This window comes from Myotis nattereri (assembly GCF_964212035.1).
Source record: "Myotis nattereri genome assembly, chromosome: 9".
Lineage (NCBI taxonomy): Eukaryota > Metazoa > Chordata > Mammalia > Chiroptera > Vespertilionidae > Myotis > Myotis nattereri.
The window spans coordinates 20,232,197-20,246,608 of NC_138084.1; positions in this window are offsets into that span (position 1 = coordinate 20,232,197).

Here is a 14,412-nt window from a genome sequence, read left to right on the forward strand (position 1 = left end):
ATAAAATAAAATAAAATAAAGATGATAATGAGGAAAAGGGGAAAGTCTTTTTAATTTAAATAAAGTATGAGGGCAGAGGGCTTGGAGTCCATCCACAAAGGAGGGAGGTGGCTTTTGGGATTATCCCTCAACTCAGTGGTAGCAGCAACATTTAAAAATAGCCCAAACTAAGTGAAATAAGCCAGTCAGAGAAAGATAAAGATCACATGCTCTCACTCATTTGTGGATTATAATGAACAACATAAACCGATGAACAAAAACAGATGTAGAGACAGAGAAGCATCGATCAGATGCTCAAACCTCAGAGGGAAGGTAGGGGAGGGTGGGGGTGAGGGGGAGAGATCAACCAAAGGACTTGCATGCATGCATATAAGCGTAAGTGATGGATGTGGACAACAGGGGGTGAGGGTGAGGGCAGGATTGGGAGGATGAGGGGACATTGGGGGGAATAAGGACACATTTGTAATATCTTAATCAATAAAGGGAAAATAAATAAAATCTTTAAAAAAAAATAGCCCAAGAAAGGCTTAGGAGGGAGCAGGCGGAGGGCCCAGCACACCCACCTGGGTTTGCTCTCTGGCTCTTACCCCTGTGCCACTCAGACTCCTACCTTCCCTCCAGGCTGGGGGACAGGCGTCCTGTGTTCCAGTGTTGGCTGGAACAAACAGTAAGTTTCTTAGCAGCCTTCAGGTTTCTCAGGCGCTTTAAACGGAGTTAGGGTCTTCCTAGGGACGCGGCTTTGGGCTGCTGGAAACGGAGTTCGCGTTGCTGTTTGTTCTGGTCTCTCTGGGCCGAAGTTGATGGACGTGGTTGAGAGGAGCGCTCGGAGGAGCCAGGCTAGAGTTTGGTCAAGGAGAAAACCTTGGTCAGAGAGACATCGTGTAAAATGCAGGGCTGTTTGAACTCTACCACAAGCATATCTTTTTTCAAAAAGTATTTTTAATTTAGGTATCAGTGGACTTGGAGTTAATCAACAAAGGAGGGAGGATACCCAACTACTAGTAAATGGTGGCACCTGCAAGGTTGAGAAGGGAGCAGGAGGGCCCAGGACTCCCGCCCTGACACCTGCAGGCAATGGCGCTGGCGCCGCGGCGCGCGGTGACTCGAGTTGGGTCAGGGCGCCTGCACCTCCCGGGAGCTGCCACACGGGGGCAGCCTTGTCGGCCGATCTACGGAGGCGCGCAGGCAAACGGAGACGGCGTGGCGAGACTAAGCGTGGAACACGGGACGAAACCGCAGCGTCTCCTGCTTCCTGGAGCAATAAAGGAAGATCAGACAGACAGAAGGAAACCCTACCCCAAGGTGTAACAAAATGGCTCCACTGGGGCTCGAACCCAGGACCTTCTGCGTGTAAAGCAGACGTGCTAACCGCTACACTATGGAACCGCACGTGGGGCGCTTGCTCGCCAAGACGGAATAACTCCACACAAAGACCTTTTTCTTTCCGCTGTGGAATGAGGCTGAAATGTGATTGATGTCAGGCGATCTTTGAGGGAAAGAAATATTCAAAAGAGTTTCAGACTCTCAAACACAACTCCGATCCACGCTTCTTCTTGGCAACACAGAGGACACGATTTCTTGGAGAAAAATATCATACCCTGGCCCGCCAGCGAGCAATCCCCGGTAGACACCACTCCTGCCATGATGTAAGCATCGCAGGAAACAATGCTGCTGCTTGGCTCTGTGGCGCAATGGATAGCGCATTGGACTTCTAGACAGGTTAGAGGCATTCAAAGGTTGTGGGTTCGAGTCCCACCAGAGTCGTTTTTGTTTTGATACGGGGGAGGGAAACTAGAAGTAAAAAGAAAAAAAGCAGAAAAAAACCCTACTCATTTAGTAGTAAAATCTCTAATCCGACTAGCCCACCATGAAAAGGAAAGAAACTGGCTCCAGTGCTTTTGTAAGGTCCTCATTGGTGAAGGTGTGAGAAATCCCACTACTCGGTCTTTTTGATGATTTTCATGTGGCTCCAGAATTTCCGTTGACTGAAGACGAAGAAAATAGCAGGATGTGATAAAGTTAATGAGATACTTTTCTCTCTGTACATTATTGTTCTTTTACATCAGGAATAAAAATTTTAAATTGTCCTGCAACTTTTCAGCAGCTCAGTCCTACTCAGATTATCAATCAATAAGAATAGGCTGGATAGGTTCCTGGGTGGCTTAATGGATAGGGCCTTGCCTTCAAGGATTAGTGGGTTTTGTGTTTTTGTGGGTTCAAACCCTGTCTCTGCTAGAAGCTATTCTGCTTTTACCAAGCAGAAACAGGAAAAATTTTTCCAAACTCCCGAATATGTAACCATGGTTAACTGTGTGTCTGTTGAGCAAGCCTAGGTTTTCCTCCAGGAGACAGTAGTCAACACAGTTAAGTGACAATGATCTTCCCACCTGAAAGTTAGTGACTTTTTGCCAGACATGGTTTGAAAAACAGAAAATGATCTGCGTGAAACTATCCTACATTATGGGGGAAGCACACTGTGCAGTAAAAACATTCACTCTCTGACATTAGTTCTTTCTTAAGATCCTGCCATGTGACAAGTACTATTCTAAATCCTGGGATTGTGGGCATGCAGAAATAAAAAATGCAAAACTAAACAAAAAATAACAGCAACAGAAAAGACCAGGTCCCAACCAACAAGGTTACTGCCCTGAGGCGTTTTTATGACAGGATAACAGAAGGGAGAGATGGTTAATAAACAAGCAAATAAGTGGAATCTCAAGCGGCAATAAACGCTGCTATAACGAAAATAAAGCGGGGTGGCGCGGTAGAGTGGCATAGAACTTTCTCAGGACAAATTTATTCCATTTGATGATGGAATCATTCACCTTGACAGGAATGTTCTCCCCTTCTCTCTACCAAGACCAGTTCTGCCCCTCATCCGACACTAAAAGCCTTCCCTGACCTTTGGCCCGCATCCAACTATCCATTCATTCATTCAGCAATGGTTTTTGAGAGCTTGCTGTGTGCCAGCCACTGAACCAGGCACTGGGGATATACAGGGAGTTTCTGTCCTCACAGCAGAAACATTCTAGAGGAAAGACAGACCCATTAAACAGGTGTTTAAGGTCAGTTGTGATGGGTGCAACAGTGACAGGCTCAGAGCCCCCAGTACCTAATTCCTTCTGGAGATGAAGCAGGGATCTCTGGGGCAAGTCCTGATCTCTGCCTCTCTTTACAGCAGGGGTCCTCAAACTTTTTAAACAGGGGGCCAGTTCACTGTCCCTCAGACTGTTGGAGGGCCGGACTATAGTTTAAAAAAAAAAAACTATGAACAAATTCCTATGCTCACTGCACATATCTTATTTTGAAGTAAAAAAACAAAACGGGAACAAATACAATATTTGTATTTGCATGTGGCCCACGGGCTGTAGTTTGAGGACCCCTGCTTTACAGATAGGATGGAACTTCTAAAACAAAGGTGGGAAGAAAATGGCATTTCAAGTGTGTGTGTGTGTGGGGGGGGGGGGATGTGACATAAAAAAGCGGAGGGTGGCACTGTGGTGTGTTAAAGGAAATACAAAGAGCTCCAGTTAACTGTCTCTATGCTAAGCAGACTACTAATATACTGTATTCAGTGTTTGGCTCCTGTCAGTCTAGTCTGTCCTAGAACAGGAAACGGGTCTTCATGCTCTCCTGCATTCAGAGCTGCACTCAGCAGCCATTGTGACGGCAGGACTGTTGTAAGAAGCTGAGCCAAAGGCTCACCAACTGCCCCCAGGACTGACCTCGTGGCCCAGGAGGCTGTCTTCCAGGGGGGCCTGGATTTAGTGTTCTTGCTTGAGCCCAGATTTGTCATCTGATTCTTAGGGCCCCACATCTTTATTTGTGGAAACTGTACCTAATTCATTTGTGATTTTTCAATACCAGCAACTCTCCGACAGAACCTTGAGGACTGGAGGGATTTCCTGCTGGGAAGGAAATACCAGCTTTTAACATTTCTCTGCTGGGATCTGTCGAACACACGGGATCTGGGATGCTTGGTCAGAAGAGCTGCCTATGTGATCGCAGAAGGTGGAATAACTTAACAGATTACTTCTTTTTTTGTTCTTCGTTTAATTTATTACAAGAAATACATGCTTGTTTTTTTGAAATCCAATAATACAGATGTACCTGAAGAAAATGGTAAGAGCCCCCCCCATTTTCAAACATCATATATATGCCAAATATATTAATATATATAGTTTAAGGATACATATACATATCTTTTAATTTTTTTCATAAATATAATACCATGCACATTGTTTAGCACCTTGTGTTGTTTTTGCTTTACATGGATATCTTTCCGTACGGATCACCTTTTATTTTATTTTTTAAAAAATATATATATATTTTATTGATTTTTTTACAGAAAGGAATAGAGACTTAGAAATATCGATCAGCTGCCTCCTGCACACCCCTTCCTGGGGATGTGCCCTCAACCAAGGTACATGTTCCTGACCGGAATCGAACATAGGACTCTTCAATCCGCAGGCTGACGCTCTATCCACTGAGCCAAACCGGTTAGGGCCAGGTCACCTTTAAAATATTGCTCATAGTTCCGGGTACATTTCTGCATGAAAGAATGCAGACCTCAGGGTGCCCTCACATAGTGGTGTCCCTGAACTCCCAGGAGGACTGAAATGCTTGTGAGGCTCCACCCCGTAGGATTCCCTTCCCGAGTGTTCACCCAATGCCTGAAGAAATGGCATGGCATGGCATGGCATAATAAAGGAGCAGGACGAATGAAAAAAACAAGACTCATTAATTATGTCCGGGACACAGCGGCCCAGGGTAACAGGACTCCCTAAAACTATAAATGTCAGCCTCTAGCTTGTCTGATCAAAGCCTCTCCAATGACAGCTTCAGGAAAACGTTCAGTCCTCAGCGCACGTGCTTTCCCGTGGGCTCAGGAGTCTCTTCCAAGCCTCCAGGGGCGCAGTCACCACGCTCAGCCCTTAGGCATCACCAGCCCCTGAAGACTTGGCGGCTCCTTGATTCCGGCGTTGGCCCGGTCCCCCGGGATCCGCAAGGCGGGCCTCCTACCATCAAAGCTTGGACTGGGTGCTTCTGTTCTTCGTGTCTTCCGCCCCATTTAGGACCCGGGACCCGGGACCGGGACCCGGTCTTTGCAGCTCCGCAAACTTGCTCGGGTTCCGGAGCGCGGCATGCACTCAATGAATGTCTGCCCAATAAACTGTTGGAAGCCTAATCAATTATTCGTGATGCTCCACCCACAAGACGCTCCCAATCTGCAAAGATTGGGATTCGGCCAAAACTGGGATGAGAAATCCCGGGACTGCTCGAGGCCCGCCCAAAGGTCCTCCGTCTGGAGAATTCCTCCTGAAGGGGCGTTCAGCTCCCTTAAGACGCGGAGGGACGGCAGGTCAGGCAGTCTGCCTGTGGTGGGAGAAGAGGAGGAATAAAGACTCCATTCCGCCGAACGCCTGCTCGGTTTGATTTTGTACTTTCACTTCTCAGTGAATCAGCCAAAAGATTCAGAATTTTAATCCAATAAGAACCGAACGTGGCCACTTGGCCTATTTTACTGCAGATTGGTGGGAGCAAGTTCCCCTTGTCAGAGCCCGGATAGCTCAGTCGGTAGAGCATCAGACTTTTAATCTGAGGGTCCAGGGTTCAAGTCCCTGTTCGGGCGGGTTTGTTTTTATACGCACACTACACTCTCCATTCACAGTGGATGAGAAAAACTTTCAAGTCCAGCGAGTTGACTGCACTGGAAACCAAACCCAACACCTTTCACCTATAACCCCGACGTTTTAGCCACCCCGCTACTCGTTACCAATTAATATCCAGTAGTCTAACTAGAGTGAGTGATTAAAGGACCGGGTGAAGATCATTGCGAGGTTTATGTTTTCTTTTTTCTTTCTTTTTTTTTTCCTTTACTTTCTTTGGTTCATGATTTCTTTAACAGGCTCAAGCTCTTAGATTCCTCAGTACTAAATACTGTAGTCTCGTTGTCAGGTGCCTGCTGAGACACTATAAAGAAAGACATGAACCCAGTCCTAACCAAAGATAGGTCTGCAAAAGACCTGCCGAAACCCGGGATCGAACCAGGGACCTTTAGATCTTCAGTCTAACGCTCTCCCAACTGAGCTATTTCGGCAAGCTTGAGAAAAGTTCCTATGCTGTTCAGGACACTTTTTTTTGTTTGTTTTTTGAGTTACATTTATTAAAGCTGAGGACAGTGAAATAAGGAAGGCCCTAGAATAGAAGACCCAATAGGAGAGAGCCTAAGCGGGGCTGCTTTTGGCTCACTGAGAAATAAAGTGAAAGCAGTGAGCCAAGGAGGGGCGGCTGCTATCAGCTCAGGGAGAGTCAGAGAAAAGGGGGAGCCTTGGAGGGAGATTCAGGGGGTTAGCCCGGGAGGAGCTGCTGCTGCCCATTGCTCCCCTGGTTGCAAATCTCCTGGGGTCCCTTGGAGTTTAGGAGATGTAGGTCTGAGAGGGAAGAAAGGCCTGGGCCTGCTCCCGCGAGGGAGAACAAGCTGTTCAGGATTTTTTTTTTTTTTTTAATCCATCATCATCCTTTCAATTTCTAAGTTCACCTTCCAAATTTAGCTCTGAGGTTTTGAAAGCTGTGAATGAGAAAACAGACCACAAAATATGCCTTGTAATGGTGAAAGCTAATCCAACGTCTTTCCCCCACTCTCTATTTCCCCATAACAGCAATTTTCCATAGAAACTACAAACAGGTATAAGCTCAACCTCTAGACATGATTGGGGTCTCTCTTCCTTCTAGTGAGGAAACTCCGTCTGTGGGGTGGCTTTCCTTGTTTATCCTCTCTGCTCCATAAACTTGCTTCCGCTTGAAACTCTATGCTGGCTTGGGTTTTAATTCTTTCTTGCCAAGCCAAAAACCATCTTGGCTCTGCTGGAGTCGCCCACTAGGGACTCGCCCCTTTGGCATCGTTACCAAAAGGCTTTCTTCCACCCAAGAACCCAGTGATTTGAGGGATGAAACCCCTCATCAGCTAGCATCCTGGCAAAGATTACAGCAAGTGGAGGGCATTTAACGGGTCCAAAGCAATACTTCTCAGTTTTGCCTTTTTCACCAAACCGGGTTTTGTAGGAGGTAAGAGCTGGGCCTCACTCCTCTCGCCCACGGCCCGCCTGCCAAGGAGGCGGAGAAAGCATTCCTGAAGCGTGTGTTCCATCACCTTTGCCTTGAATGCAGGGGCTCATCATCTTAAGAATGTTGTTTTTTTTTTTAATTAGGATCCTGTCCAAAGCCTCCAAATTCCCCTCTCTTCTGTCACCATCCCAAGCTAGTGTGGGCAACTCTGGAAGCCTGGGGACAGGTGAGAATAGGAAATATCGGACCCCCTGAGAAATCCAGTTCGCCCAGACTGGAGTTTGAGTATCTTCGCCCCAGGATGGAGGTGGGGGTGGGGTAAGAGGTGCGCACCCAGGTCAAAGCGGTCCGAGGATGCGATGTGCAGTAGTGGTTTGCGACTTAGTAAATAAAAGTAGTTACATTTGAGTTTCAGAGAAACAACGAATATGTATGTACTTTGTAATCGCAATATTTGTGAATGCTTATATTAAAAAAAAAAAATGTTCGCCAAACTAGATGGGGCTTCCGATCCCCACCCTCACCCGATCTCCACTAAAATCTGTCCCAAAGGGAAAAAAACACACCAAACAGTTCATTCCCTCCATGTCAACCCATGCACGCGCGAGTGGGACTGTCCACAGGGTGGCGACCTGGGACTTTGTCATAAAAAAGAGAGATCTGGAAAACCCTTGGTGGTGGCGTCTAAAAGCACTGCCGAAACCCGGGATCGAACCAGGGACCTTTAGATCTTCAGTCTAACGCTCTCCCAACTGAGCTATTTCGGCGACGCCTGGGCGGGGCCGTTCCTCATATGTGTAATAAACATTTGTTTCACTGTACCAAACTAGGTCAGTACAGTACAGAGGTCCGATCGGAGTTAGGCATTCAATAAATATCACAGAGGTGAGGAGATAGGACTGTTATAAGCTAGAAGTAATAACTACTTTTACTTTTCGCAGTTGTTTTATTAACTGTTCTGCAATCTGCTTTCCTCGTTTAAAAAATAAATCATGGACTTCTTTTCATGCCAGTTGTGTAGAATATTTTATTCTTTTTAACCCATACACAGTATTGAATTGTATGGATATAACACAATCCACTTAAACAAATTCCTAATGATGGACATTTTTACTCCCCCCTCCTGGTTTTCATTATTAAAAACAATATTTCAATAATTATCATTTTGTATTTATGTGTTATTCTTCTGAGAAGGCAGATTTCCCAAGGTCAAAAGATAGGAACATTTTGAATTTTTCACATAATTGTCAAATTGGACTCAGGAAATGTATGGAAGAGGACGGTAAAGCAATTTGTAAAGATTTCAAATGTGGACTTACAATAGTACCTCCAGGTGAGGCATACATAGTCATTATACCTCTATGTTAAAAGCATTGATTTGCTAAACCTAAATATTTAAAATATACCTCAATTTTTGTAAGTCCACATTGGCATTTAAAATTTTTTTAATATATAGACACTGTTAAAGAGTGGAATTGGCTCAGACTACTCTCAAACTTCTGGAAGCAAGCTGTGGTTTACTAATATCCCCTAATATGCTTGTTGTATTCCACCTCCTCCCATTTCATAATTTTGCATCATTTGTGTTTGTATAACCAGGTGGGGCAAAAGTGGATCTACAGTGGTTCATATGGAAAATAATACAATAATTAATAAATAATAATATCAGAATAAACTCTGTTTTATGCACTCACAATCATAAACGTACTTCTGCCCCGCCCTGTATATGTAATTGAACTAGCCTTGGCCCTCACTGAATCAGAAGCTCTGTTGATGGGGCTCAGGACTACATATTTCTAAGCTGACCAGGTGATTTTAATGTGCAGCCTCGCTCAGCACCCCATTCCTCAGTTCTCATGCGAAAATGTAGTAGTTAATGTCTTAATCGCTTGCGCCACCTCTCCACAGGTACCTCCAGCTCAGTATGTCCAAAAATGAATCCATCTTTCCCTCTAAACGTATTTACCTTACAACCACCTTCCATCTAAGTTTCCCAAGCCAGAGAAATACAAATTCCTTCCTCCCTTGTTCCGTCCGTCACCCATAATTGTACCCAAGTGCCGGTCATTTTCAGTTCATTATTTCTGGAATCCCTCTACTACTTCAGCGGTTCTCAACCTTGGCTGCACATTAGAATCACCTGGGAATCTTTTTAAAATCCTGATTTCTGGGCCTCATCCTCCGGAAATTCTGTTTCTTTGTTATGGGGTGGGGCCACAACATTAGTAACAAAGAAACAGAATTTCCGGAGGATGAGGCCCAGAAATCAGGATTTTAAAAAGATTCCCAGGTGATTCTAATGTGCAGCCAAGGTTGAGAACCACTGCTCTACTTCTTCTCATTCTCAAATCTTTTCCAACCTCTTAATTGATCTTCCTACTACAAATTAGTTTCCACGCTGGAATCCATCATCCAACTTAAAAATCTTTCACTGGCTCCCTCGCTGAAAAGAAAAACCAAGGCTTCTTTACACGGTACATGGAGACTTCCCTAAGGGGCTTTCCCACTCTTCAGCATCATATCTGTGCTCTCTCCTTCACTCTAAACTCTAAGCATCCATACAGCCATCCACACTCAGGATGCGTTCCTTGACTTGGCTCGTCATCTTTGTCCATGCAGCATTTTTGCTATTACCCTTCTGCTAACCTCCATTAAAACTTCAACTTTGAACTTCCATACTGTCTCCTAAATTCTAGAAACCTTCTCTGGCATATATCTTATCCCCTCCCTCCCCATCTCTATAGGCTAGTTGCTTTCACACCACTTATCGAACTGGATTGTAATTCTTTGTTTACCTGAGCTCCTTCTTGCCATTTGTATCCCTAATATATGTTACATAACAGGCTGGAGTAAATGTTCAATGAATGAGGACATTCCTAGCCATCTCAGGGCCAATTGGTTCTTTACTAACTTCTAAAATCACCTGGTCGCCTGCAGGTGTGGCTCAGCGTGGACCTATGAACTAGGACAGCGGTTCTCAACCTGTGGGTCGTGACCCCTTTGGCAGGTGAACGACCCTTTCACAGGGGTCGCCTAAGACCATCCTGCATATCAGATATTTACATTACGATTCATAACAGTAGCAACATTACAGTTATGAAGTAGCAACGAAAATAATTTTATGGTTGAGTCACAACATGAGGAACTGTATTTAAAGGGCTAGAAGGTTGAGAACCACTGAACTAGGAGGTCATGGTTTGATTCTAGTCAGGACACAGGTTTCCAGCTTGATCCCCATTAGGGGCATGCAGGAGGCAGCTGATCAATGATTCTCTCATCATTAATGTTTATCTCTCTCCCTTCCTCCCTGAAATCAATACAAAACATATTTAAAAATAAAATCACCTGGTCAAACGCAGGAGATGTGACCTCGGCAAGGCTATATATTCTGAGCTCTTTAGTTCTTGCCTTTAAGGATGCCTCATCTGGCCACCCTAGCTCCTTCCCCTAAGAGATCGCTGTGAACTAAAAGAGGGGCACTCTACTTGAAATGAGTAGAGGGGAAAGTCTGAGGAAAATACAACCAGATTATTTTGTGAGTTTTGGAAGAGAAAACCATAAAAGGCTTGGAATGCTTCCCACAGGGCAGGGCAGACTACTGGGCAAAAGCTTTATAAACTTTTAGAAGTGAGCTCTAAATTTTTATGACAATCTTAGTGTTTCACAAGGTATACCTTAATAGTGAATAAATTCCAAAGATTTTTTTATGCCACCTTGTAGGACTATACATTGGTTTTCACTCATCTTGCTATAAGTCAAGCAGACCCTTGAAATATATGGGATTCATATTTTTGTGGGACTTCAGAGGTCCCTCACAAGAATAGCAATTTCTGAGGGAGAAACCAAGATGGCGGCATAGGTAAACACCAGAAATTGCTGCCTCGCACAACCACTTAAAAACTACAACTAAAAGACAAAACAGACATCATCCAGAACCACAGGAAGGCTGGCTGAGTGGAAATTCTACAACTAGAAGGAAAGAGAAAAGCACACTGAGACTCAGAGGAGGTACGGAAGTAAAGTGCAGGTGCACGTGGTAAGGGCTGGCAACTGAGGACACGGTTGTCTTTGTCAATCGGGAGTCCCAAGCTCCCGACGGCTCTGAACTCCAGTTCCGGGTGAGTCTCTGAGGACCCAGACTCATACTGGGAGAAAATGGACTGTCTGGCATCGGGCGGAACTCAAGGGCGGCTTTCTCTGAGGTGCTTGCAGCGATTACCACAGGACACTGAGAACTGGGACCTCTAAGGGCAGGACTGAGGATCTGCCATACTGTTTGCTCCGCCCTGTTGATTCCTTGAGACCCCGCCCCACCCAAGCTGTGCACAGAGGCTTTTGCATATGAAAGGCCTGGCCCTTTGCAATCTGAAAATTACCTAACAAACTGCAGCTGGGTCAGAGAGACCCAGAACTTCCAAAAGAAGGCCCAAGGCCCCACAGCAGCTTGCATTGCTTCACAGCTGGGCCTCATCTGGGCACCTCCAAACCCCAAACAAGGAAGAGGAACCTGCAGATCTCTCCGTAGCTCCTCCTGGGTAGCCTTAGGCAGAGGCTAAATTAGCACCTCTCTAGAGATCCAAGAGCCAGTGTATCCAGTGGTCAGAGTGTGATCATCCAGATTACAACTCCTCAGACCCATAAGGGACACACTCAGGGGGCAGACTCAGTGAGCACCAAAGCCCCACTGAAGCAAGTCTTGCCCCAGAAGGGTGTCTCCAGCACAGAAGTTCTCCCACTATAGACAGAGCTGATTCTCACAGCCAATTGGCCTGGAGGTCAATTCCTCCCAGTGATAATTACAATAATCAAGGCTTAACTACATCAAGACTGTGCACAAAGCCCACAAAGGGGTGCACCAAGAGAGTCCACCTCAGGTAATTGGGGAGGCAGAGCCACTGGGCCCTTTAGGACACCTAGCACAGAAAGCCACTCTATCAACACAGGGAAGCATAAAAAATGTGGAGACAAAGAAACAGGTCACAAATGACAGAAATGGAGGAAAGCAAACTACTGGATATAGAGTTCAAAACCACACTTTTAAGGCTTTTCAAGAACTTTCTAGAAACTGCTGATAAATTTAGTAAGACCCTCAAAAAGTCTGATGAGACCGCTGGTAAATGTAGTGAGACCCTCAAGAAATCTAGTGAGACCCTCAAGGTTATGAAAAAGGACCAACTAGAAATTAAGCATACACTGACTGAAATAAAGGATATTATGCAGAGTTCCAACAGCAGACTAGCGGATCCCAAGAATCAAGTCAAAGATTTGAAATACGAAGAAGCAAATAACACCCAATAGGAAAAGCAAAATGAAAAAAGAATCCAAAAATACGAAGATAGTGTAAGGAGCCTCTGGGACAGCTTCAAGCGTACCAACATCAGAATTATAGGGGTGCCAGAAGACGAGAGAGAGCAAGATATTGAAAACCTATTTGAAGAAATAATGACAGAAAACTTCCCCTACCTGGTGAAAGAAATAGACTTACAAGTCCAGGAAGCACAGAGAACCCCAAACAAAAGGTATCCAAAGAGGACCACATCAAGACACATCATAATTAAAATGCCAAGAGCAAAAGACAAAGAGAGAATCCTAAAAGCAGCAAGAGAAAGACAGTCAGTTACCTACAAGGGAGTACCCATACGACTGTCAGCTGATTTCTCAACAGAAACCATGCAGGCCAGAAGGGAGTGGCAAGAAATATTCAAAGTGATGAATAGCAAGAACCTGCAACCAAGATTACTTTATCCAGCAAAGCTATCATTCAGAATTGAAGGTCATATAAAGAGCTTCACAGATAAGGAAAAGCTAAAGGAGTTCATCACCACCAAACCAGTATTATATGAAATGCTGAAAGGCATCCTTTAAGAAGAGGAAGAAGAAAAAGATAAAGATACAAATTATGAACAACAAATACACATCTATCAACAAGTGAATCTAAAAATCAAGTGAATAAATAATCTGATGAACAGAATAAACTGGTGAATATGATACAATCAGGGGCATAGAAAGGGAGTGGACTGACTGTTCTCGGGGGGGGGGGATGTGGGGGGTGCGGGAATAGACTGGACAAAAATCGTACACCTATGGAGGAGGACGGGGTGGGGGGGGGCGGTAAGGGCAGAGGGTGGGGTGAGAACCAGGTGGAGGGGAGCTATGGAGGGAAAAAAGAGGAACAACCGTAAAAGTCTGAACAATAAAGATTTAATTTTTTTAAAAAAAGAATAGCAATTTGTAATTTTGCTGAGTCATAAATTTTGATTGTGGTTGAACCCCTTAGGATCCATATCCCAACCCATCATGTCACAGTAGCCCATTAAAGGATTAAAGAAGGGAGTATTAAAATGTTTCAGGTATATTTGACTGCTGCTAGTGGAGGAAATTACTAGTATATACCACAGTGGTATTCAAGATTGCAGGATGCAGCTCTAACAAATGTAGAGGGTCTACTGGGATGGTTTTTAGCTTCCCGGAAAAAAAAAAAAAAACACTGCTGAAACTTAACATCTGGTCCAGCATTGGGAATCAGACAAATGACTTAAACAGATAAATGGCCTCTCCACAACCAGGCTAGAAAAACATCCCTGACAACGAGAGCCATGACACCTTAAGGAACCTGAGGCCGGACTTCAAGAATGCTCCTTCCTACAGGTGGAGCCCCGCCCCCCCCCAAGATGGCACTATCCACAGTAAGTCCGTGGAAACAGAAATGTGAACTTCTGCATGATGTGATCTAATCCAGGAGGAAACAACTATCAGCTGCTTTCCAACCCAGTTTCTCCCAGAACACAAGGTTGTAGGGGTCACAAATTCTGGGGTTAAACAAACTGGCTTTGAATTCCAACAATGTGACTGACCAATCAGCTATGTGACCTTGTGTGAATTTGTAGGTTAGCCATTTCGGTGCCTTTCTTCATATTCAACATGGTGATTGTAACATTAACCTCCTCAGATTGTTAAAGTGTAAACCAATGCGGAGTTCCTATCTCAGTACACACACACACACACACACATGCTCAGTAGGTGTGCAGGCCTCCACATCTCACAGGGCGGGAACTGTGCTTGCTCCCTAGGCCTCTCCAGGCCCCTTTGATTACTCTGCCCTGCTCCTCCCCTCCCTGAACTCTACAGAGAAAACCTAAACGAGCATTTTCACTGTTACTTCTCCCCAAGGTCTTTAAATACTTACTTGCTTACATTTCAAAATATAGATTTGAATTCCTGTATGAAACAGCTCAGAATTTAAGAACCTAAACAGGAAGAGAGATTAAGTTTTTGTTTGAGGTGAAACAGGCCCAGAATCAAGAACCAAGGTGGGACACCGACGATGACATTACTCTGAAGCGG